The sequence below is a fragment of the Lycium barbarum genome, chromosome 8 (assembly GCF_019175385.1).
Source record: "Lycium barbarum isolate Lr01 chromosome 8, ASM1917538v2, whole genome shotgun sequence".
Taxonomy (NCBI): Eukaryota; Viridiplantae; Streptophyta; class Magnoliopsida; order Solanales; family Solanaceae; genus Lycium; species Lycium barbarum.
Genome location: NC_083344.1, coordinates 6,637,699 through 6,647,852, shown reverse-complemented (window position 1 = coordinate 6,647,852; position 10,154 = coordinate 6,637,699). Strand labels below are relative to the sequence as shown.

Sequence of the window (10,154 nt, the reverse complement as noted above, 5' to 3'; positions counted from 1 at the left end):
TTTTCCCTTGTTGTTTCCTTTTTTGCTTTATTGGTTTGTTCTGTACATACTTGATTTTTTTCCTGGAATAAAATACCACTAGCACACAGCTAGTTGGTGTTAATTTTTTTTTTAAAAAATCTCAATAATTAAATGGGTCAAAATCATTCACGCCCCTTCACTTTAATTTGCTTTTAAAGTCAAACTCCCCGCTGAACTTAAAATAATAGATATTCTCTTCCCTCTATTCTAATTAAATTTTTAAAATTGTATTTTACAAGTTTGTTTAATCTAAGTAACAAATCTCCTATGGAAAAAAAAATTATTGTTTAGACGGCAAAAAGTAAAATGAAAAATACTATTTAAATATATAAGCTATTACCGTTCTATAATGAAAAATATAGCAGGAATAATAAAATTAAGTTTATTAATTATGATCAGAGCTTTGTCTATATGTACAAGTAAAAATAACATGTAATTATAAATTTCATAAATACTTTTAATGCAGGTAATGCATAAATAATTAATAGAATAGAGGTATATTATAATAAATTCATTAAAGATTGTTTATTTATACTATTAATAAATTTTAAATTCATAATTCAAAAGTATTTCATTAATGATAACCAAAATTTGTTTACCTATAAAGACAATAAAGAATAAGAGATGATGAAACTTAAATATGCACGTATATGAATGTACATGTATATATACATACTTAATGCATATATAAAACAAGAATGTATTAAATTCTATGACAAATTCATGTACATAGGACAAGGGGGGAAGGATATCTATTGTTCCCAGTTAAAGAGAAAGCTTGATGTTAAAGCAAAGTCGAGAAATGTAAACGATTTTCTCACATAACTAAATATGATCGTAAAATAGAGCTGGATAATAATTACTCATACAAGTGTTACAAGTGAATCAAAGGAGGAGGGTATAAAACACCCAATATTTTTCTGACTCATTAATGTCATTTAATTTGCTTTTGGCCACCAAATAAGATGTGAACATTTATTGCTTTACGGAAAAATTGACAAAATGCATTTATTTTTATTTAATTTAAGATGGACCAGATGGTACTAAATATTTACGAAAATACAAGAATCAGCTGAGTATTCTATAACAAGCTTTTTTTTTTTCCCTTCTATTAAATGAAAAAGAATGACATTGTATAACTCTAGTTACATTGGATATCTTTTTTGGTAAATAAAATAATTTTATCACCACCTGGAAGTATTACAGCAGAATGCTGACATTGACAATTGGCAATATTATATTGCTAATACATATTTTCTCACGTATTTTACTTCCTTCAAATCCGCACATAACTCTTAATGATATGATGGAATAAATTATTTGATTTAAGGGCGGAGGGGAGGAATTTCTTATTTTTATAGTGAATATCTTTTAAAAATTGTTTAATAAAACAATAGGAATATTTTCTGACAGTAAAGAGAGATTTCAAGAAGCAAGGAGAAAAGAAAAAGATCCTTTGCTGATTTCCATTTGTTTTTACCATAATTGTATTTAACTATTTGTTTTTTAATTTTGGCCTAAAAAGATATGAATTCAAACCGTAGAAAATAATGATTTTCGTACTAAAATTAGAAGAAAAAACGAATGATAATCTACCTTAAAAATCATGGGTTGGACCTTAATTTGAGGGTAGGACACTAGATTGTACTAAATTTGGACCTAGTATATTCATATAATCCAAGTGTCGTTTAAGTAATAATTTAATTACTAAATATTAGATCTTTGATATTTAAATAATTTTTTTAAATATTATGTACACTGACGATTAAAAAGATATTTACACCGTCTTATTTATAAGAATAATTACAAGTAAATTTCTTCATAAATATTAATTGGTAAATGATAAAAATAATAATTTATCTGCTATCACGGGTTAAAATTGACTAACAATATAAAAAAAATTACATATAAATCCTTAAATAAAACAAGTGGGTAGTTACAAAAATTAAAGAGAATGTGAAATGGAGGAGTATGAGATAAAATATTTGGAAGAGCCGGGTCTAATTAGAAGAACTTATGGTCAAACACAAGATTACAAACAAGTTAGTTCCTCATGCAAAGAAAGCGCAATCCATGTGTGTGAATAGAAACTACAAATATGATTCTCTCTGATTTAAATTCATTCATTCATCAGCATTTTATAAACCATGCCCTTTCGGCCTACAACCCAAAAGCAACCAAAGCAAGTGAAAAATCTTATCAATCATCAACCATGTCTTCTTCTTGTCTTGTTCTGCTTCTTCATTTTCTCCTCCTTTTAGAATTCAGCTCCTTAGCTCATGGAGCTTCTCCTTCTGTCTATGACTCGTTTGTCAAGTGCCTCACAACCAAATCAATTCCCCAATCAGATATCTCCAAAATCGTCTACTCCGGAAACAACCCTTCCTTTAACCCCATTTTACAAGCCTATATCAGAAACCGTCGGTTTGTTAACTCCTCCACAACTTCCAAACCGGTCATCATTGTCACCCCTACGCAAGAATCCCATGTCTCAGGTGGAGTTTGGAACCAAAATGCCCAAAAAAAATCACTTTGAACAAAAATACCCCAACAAAAAAAAAAAAGTTACAAAACTACCTTGAGCGCAGTAATTTACTGCGCTAAAGCAGTTCACGGAGCCGTTAACTGCTTTAGCGCAGTATTTTATTGCGTTATAGAAGCTGTTAAAAAAACAAAATCTATAACGCAGTAAGTACCAAAAAAAAAAAAATTGGCCAACTTTATTTTTTACAATACTTAGTGTTTTTTTCCATACTTTGACCAATGATTAGTCAAGACTCCGAAACGTCAATATTTTATATAGAACCTGATATTTTTTTCTGCGTACAATAATGTAGGCTCAATACATCAAGGATACCTAAACGTTCGGATCGTCATTTTAGGGGTTAAAAAGGTGTCCGAAGTAAGTTTTATTTGTAAACTTCAGGTTTAAGTGTTCTATATACATAGACGTCCATTTTTGTTTGAAGACTTGTTGTCATTAGCTTAAGGTTTTTTATTTTTAGGGTTTAGATTTATTGAAAATAAAGTCGTTGCCAAAAGGTTTTTAACTGCTTTAGCGCAGTATTTTACTGGGCTAAAGAATATTTTTTTTTTGTGTAGCTCAGTAAAATAGCGAGCAATAAAAAAAAATTGACTTTTTTTTTTTTTGCAACACTTAATGTGTTTTTTCATACTTTGACCAACGATTAGTCGTGTGTCAAGACTTCGAAACATCAATATTTTATATAGAACCTGATTTTTTTTTCTGCGTACAATAATGTAGGCTCAATACATCAAGGATACGTATACATTCGGATCGTCATTTTAGGGGTTGAAAAGGTGCCCGAAGTAAGTTTTGTTTGAAAAAACTTAGTGTTTGACTGTAAGGTTATTTTAGTCAACTTTATATGTCGAGAAAATTAGTTAGCTTTATTTTCAAAATTGAAAGAAGTGAAATTGACATTCACAGCTACATTACCCCAGGATTTTTACGTTGAAATCTATTGTGTATCATCATCTTATAAGAAAATAAAACTGAAAATTTCACGCCAATTTGGGGGAAAATTGAAATTGAATGGGATAAAAGGTGTTTTTTTTTTAAATCGGCTCGGCCAAACCGCCTTGCGGCTGTTTGTCCTCATAGATCTCGAAAAAATACACAAGTTCAAAAAAAAAAACCCATAAAATGGACATCCGAGCGCAAAGTTATGACCATCTAAAGTTTGACCACTTTACAACTCGTTTTTCTCACTATATTTTTTAGAATTATATTTATATTCAAAATAAAGTTATGTCTTGATTAAAAAATAACACGCTTAAATCAAAACCTTAAAAAATAACACACTTAAACCTTAAACAAAACTTACTTCGGGTACCTTTTCAACCCCTGAAACGACTATCCGAATGTTTACGTATCCTTGATGTATTGAGCCTACATTATAGTACGCAAAAAAAAAAAAAAATCAGTTTCTATATAAAATATTGACGTTTCGGAGTCTTGACACACGACTAATCATTGGTCAAAGTATTAAAAAAACACTAAGTGCTGCAAAGAAAAGATTTATTAAAATAAGATGTTGCGATCTTTTTATGGAAAAAAACACTAAGTTCCTTAAGTGTGTTATTTTTTTAATGCGTAACTTTCTTTCAAATATGTTGCAAAAAAAAAAAAAAAATCGCGTAAATCGGACGTCCGAGCGCAAAAAATCGCGTATATTCGAAATAAAGTTACGCTTTAAAAATAACACACTTAAATCTAAACGCTAAAAATAAAAAACATTAAGCTAATGACAACAAGTCTTCAAACAAAAATGGACGTCTATGTATATAAAACACTTAAACCTAAAGTTTACAAACAAAACTTATTTCGGGCACCTTTTCAACCCCTAAAATGGCGATCCGAACCTTTACGTATCCTTGATGTATTGAGCCTACATTATTGTACGCAGAAAAAAATATCAGGTTCTATATAAAATATTGACGTTTCGGAGTCTTGACACACGACTAATCATTGGTCAAAGTATGGAAAAAAACACTAAGTGTTGCAAAAAATAAAGTTGGCCAATTTTTTTTTTTTGTACTGTTTCTATAACGCTGTATTTTACTGCGTTATAGATTTTTTTTTTTTAACAGCTTCTATAACGCAGTAAAATACTGCGCTAAAGCAGTTAATGGCTCCGTCTCTGTGAACTGCTTTAGCGCAGTAAATTACTGCGCTAAAAATAGTTTTGTAACATTTTTTTTATTGGGGTATTTTGATTCAAAGTGGTTTTTTGGGGCCATTTTGGTTCCGGACTCTCTCAGGTGCCGTCCTTTGTACCAAAGAGGCTAATTTACAGCTTAAAATTCGTAGTGGTGGCCATGATTATGAGGGTATTTCGTATATATCCAATGTCCCTTTTATTATGCTTGACATGTTTAATCTCAGGTCAATTTTTGTAAATGTCACCGATGAAACCGCTTGGGTTGAAGCAGGTGCTACATTGGGGGAACTTTATTATAACATATGGACGAAAAAGTAACGTTCTTGGTTTTCCAGCGGGTGTTTGCCCTACTGTTGGGGTTGGTGGGCATCTCAGTGGGGGTGGCTATGGGAACATGCTTCGTAAGTTTGGACTCGGTGTTGATCATGTTTTGGATGCTCGACTTGTGGATGTTAATGGTAGAATTCTTGACCGGAAAGCCATGGGTGAAGACATGTTTTGGGCAATTAAAGGAGGTGGTGGTGCTAGTTTTGGTGTCATTTTAGCCTTTAGAATCCAACTTGTGCAAGTCCCACAAACCGTGACTTACTTCAGAGTTGAAAGGTTTATAGAGCAGAATGCAACCGACGCTGTTGTCCAGTGGCAGAATGTTGCTAGCAAAATTGACAATAGTCTCTACATGAGGCTTCTTATACAACCCATCACAGTAAAAAACAAAAACAAGGCGAAGGGGACAAAGAGCAGTAAGACGATACGAGCAACGTTCATAGCATTATTCCTTGGTGATTCTAGTAGATTAATGTCTCTCGTAAGCAAAGAATTCCCTGCTTTGGGTTTAAAAAGGCAAGATTGTTTCGAAATGAGCTGGATTGATTCAGTGCTGCAGTGGGCGAATTTTGACAACACGACAAAGGCAGACGTCTTGTTGAACAGAGCAGGAGATCCACTAAATTTCTTGAAAAGAAAATCGGATTACGTACAAGTACCAATTCCCAGAGATAGGTTGGAATCAATTTTCCAGAAGATGATTTCTTTGGGAAAAGTAGGACTAGTTTTCAATCCTTATGGAGGAAGAATGGCTGAAATTCCCGAGGACAAAACACCATTTCCCCATAGAGCAGGAATTCTTTTCAAGATTCAGTACTCAGTGAATTGGAATGATGGAGGAGTAGCGGCAGAAAAGGATTACCATTCACAGATAAGAGATTTGTATAGTTTTATGACCCCATATGTTTCAAAGAACCCCAGACAAGCCTATTTGAATTACAGAGATCTTGATATTGGTACGAATGATCATGGTTCACACAGTTTAGAAGAAGGACGGGTATATGGGACCAAGTATTTCAAGAACAATTTTGATAGGTTGGTGAAAGTCAAATCAATTGTGGATCCACGGAATTTCTTTAGAAATGAGCAGAGCATTCCTACTCAGTGGAAACGGAGGAAGATGTTCTAATCTAGCTTTGGCTTTAGTTCTAGGTGAATGTTTGATCTTGATGACCATTATTTTTCTAGTTTATCATACACTGTTAATTATTCAATGGATCAAACAAATTCATTGTATAAAGAGGACTCGAATATTTACTTAATGATCTTTTTGTCCTTTTTCCGCGTTGCCTTTGCGATTTGTGTATGCTACAGTATTTTCTTCTAGCTTTTTATTTACTCGTTCCAATTTATGTGTTACATTTTTCTTTTTTAGGATGTCCCAAAAATAATGTCAGCTTTTTTTACTTTTAAAAACCATTTAAGGCTTGTTTGGAACCACAAATTTCAAAAGTTTTCCTTTCTTTCTTAAACTCCATGCTTAGTCAAATTGTGCTGCATAAAATGGGACAAAGGGAGTACTTATTTTTATCGCATATAAATGGAAGAAAAATTGTCAGCACCTATGGACAAAGGCGAATTCGGAATTCAAATTTTATGCATTCAATCTTTCAGGTTCTTAGCATTGAACCCGTTATATTTTTAAAGTTATGGACTCATATCTAGTATTTATTGCAATTTTAGTAAATTTTACACATAAATTTATGCTTCGTGCTGAAAGTACTAGGTTCAAACGAACACGATACCAATGCATTGGATCTGCCTCTACCTATGGATATAATTTGTTTTACCTTTTATCTACTGCATCATAAAATGTTAATTAGGTGTGGTAAATGAGCGATTTGGATTAAATTTGGGCGGGTCAACACAGATTGAACTTATAAATAGGCTATTGCTCAATCTTGCCCAAAGTATACCTAGACTAAGAAAATTTGTGATGAATCACGGTGGAGTTTCACGAACCGTGAACTGGTTTCACGGGGCATGATTCCATCGTGAAAGTGAGGCAGTGAGAAGGTTCTTTAAATGTATAAAATGGTGTAGCCTCTTTCTTAATTCATCTTTCATCCAAAGCTCTCAAAAATACTCCAAAGTATTTCTCTATTATCCAAGTAAAGTTCTAAAAGATTTTGAAGTGATTCTTCCTGCGGAGAGTTCTTAGTACGAGTATAACTTTTTTCTTCCGCTTCATTGTTGGATTGAAGGTTTCTTTAAGTTGAAGTAAGGAGTAGAAGAGATTGTCCTTGGCATGTAAGGTACGATTCTTCTTCTTTAGCTTGGTTGAACTTTAGATGTGTTTGGTTGTTAAGAACTTACAGGATGACGATCGAAAATCGTAAAAGGATTGTTAGTGTTGTTTTGTTGTACTTGGGGTTGTTCTTCTTGTGTTAAAGGACTGGGGTTGTGGTTGTAATATGGGTTTGGGGGGGGGGGGGGGATATCGTATAGTTAATTATAAAATGAGCTTGTCGTTCATTTCTTGTAGTTGTGTTCTTTAAGATAGTTGTGTAATTGTCATCTCTTGTAGATTAGCGTGTGTTCACTGCCTGTTTGTGGTGGTTGTTGAAGAGTCTACATCCAATGTATGTAGTGCCTATCTTTTCTTCTTTCTGGCATGAATCCATAGGATATGTTCTCCTTATAAGGAACTCAAGGTTATCGTAGACACTCTACTCCAATTGTTTGATGTCCGCTTATATTGTTCCTTCTGATGTTAGACGCAAGAATGTTGAGCTTCCCCCTAACTGCAATACATCACATACACCTTAAGGGCAATTAGAGCCTTTCGTAAGAACTTGTTCTCTATAAGTATTGAGAGTCCTAGTCTTAGGTGACAAATTCATGTGAGTAATTTAGTCTGCTATAAGTGACACCTACTTCATAGAGCGATTCAACCTATAAGCACCATATGGGATTTATGTTGTCAAACGATGATGAATTGATTCTCGTAAGAATAGTTCGAGGACTCTTAGGTTAATAGAATGAGAGGTACATTAAGGATCATAATAACTTACAAATGGCTTTATAAGTTAATGAATATGAACCTTTGGTTAGTCGTTGTTGGTTACACTTTGTATGGTTTATGTGGTGTTGCAAATCCATGTGATACGAGCCCTATGGACGGTCTTTGGTGAACTCATAGGTGCATAATAAGGGTTGGCTGTAGAACTCTGTAAATCTGGGTTAGGTGTGAACGTGTTAAATGAGTGTTAACGTGACATTCTAGCCATATGAAGTTCCATCAGGATGAGTTTGAGTGGAAATAGTTGTCTCGGAATCAAGACGGATAGCGAGGTGCATAAGATTCTATAGAATCGGCTAAGTTTTCGATAGATCTGTTTTCCAGCCTGATTTAGGGGAATCCGTTGGGAATTTGGGAACAATTCCTACATAAAAGTTGTAGCCCTTTGAAATACCTTTCCACTCATAGCACAACATAGCCATGCCATAGGCTTAGCTCAGTGAGCTAGGGGGTCCTAAATGCCCCATCCTATAAATTCAACACTTAACTCAAAAATTCTTTTGTCAAACATTCCAACTACATAGAAAACCCCTCAAGGATGATTTTATCTCCTCTCAAACCCGCACATCAAGGTAAGAACATCTCTACAATTCTTAATCAATCATAGCACTAAATAAATGATTCTTAATAAAAAAACATAGGATTTCCAAGGTAATCCTTCTCAAGCGATTCAAAGTTAGGGTTGCAGTGTTCTTCGTCACAGAAGCAGTTTAGTTCGTTAGATTGGAGCGATTACAGGTATTATAGCTAAGTATTGATCTTCTCCACATCACGTTCTTTTATGATTACTACATTGCTTCAGAAATAGAGTTAGCCCTAGTTTCATGAAAAGCTTCAGAACTACTATTCTCTAAACGATATAGTTTCGTAATTCGTTCATGATTTTCATTCCGAATATCATGAACTCAGTACGTAATCAGTAGATACTCGTGTTTGATAACCCATGAGTCTCAGTCATGAAAACTCAGTATTCTTATGAACAGTGAATGCTTTAAACTCCATAATCATTTCATGAATACATGTCTTAGCATAGTAATGTTCAGTATTCCAGTGATATGCATTTCGGTATGATTCTCAGTTCCTTAATATAAATTGTTGAATATTGAACATATGTATCTTTTCTCGAGGGCACAGTCTTATGTATACGCATATTTGGCCGAGGCCACACTCTGACGCACTTACTTGGTTGAGGCCACAAATTTGTGCACTTATATTGGGCCGAGGCCCCAAATTATTTAAGTTGTTAAGTATGGTAATTAGATATTATAGATATGAGAATATATATGGTATAATTAGTGTAGATATGAGAATATTTCCAAATCCTTATAATTAAGAAATTAGGAGATTATGTAATATTCTCATTAGTTTCTTTCCTTATTTATTCTCAGTAACAACTATGTAATCCATTAGCTTGAGGGAATAATAAAGACATGAATTACCGAAATTTCTCCTCTTATCCTTCTAATTTCTCATGGTATCAGAGCTAGGGTTTAATCCCTTCTCCAATCCTTTCTTCCTTCCCTTTCAGCTTTCTTTCTATTTCATTTGAACTCGGGCAAAACAGATCTGTTTCAAAGATCCTGACGGATCTTCAATTTACCAATTTTTAAATTTAAAAAAAAATAAAAGGGATCTGACTGAACTAGTTGTATAATTGACCTTGTAAGACCATCAAGGTACCCGGAGTTCTATTCTAGCAAGGTCTGTAATTTCTGGCAAGTTACAGGTTTTTTTAGCAAGTTAATTTTTTTTCTTGGTTTCTGGTCACTTAGTGCTATTTTCTTGTACTAAATACTTAGATATTGAGAGTGTCTCTGTTACTCCCAAACGCACACGCAAGTATACGTGGTCGTACAAGTAATATAGACTATAAAGTCCAGATATCGATCCCACAGAGACTTAGATTCTACTGTTAAACTAATTCAAATTCGCATGAAACTATTCAAGAAAGTGAAAATCAAGATGGTTGTTGTACTAAACTAAAACTGAAAAGTAAACAATTTGTGATGGGTGTTTTTATGACTGGGACTATGTTGACAAAGATTGTAAGAATTATCATATGAGAGAAAGATCTAGGGTTATGGCTTTCGACAATCCAG

The 10,154-nt window shown here is 33.5% G+C and overlaps 1 pseudogene; it reads left to right on the top strand.

Annotated features, from left to right (window-relative positions):
• Nucleotides 1-2,092: 2,092 nt before the first annotated feature.
• Nucleotides 2,093-6,315, top strand: LOC132605824 (berberine bridge enzyme-like 21; annotated as a pseudogene).
• Nucleotides 6,316-10,154: the final 3,839 nt, after the last annotated feature.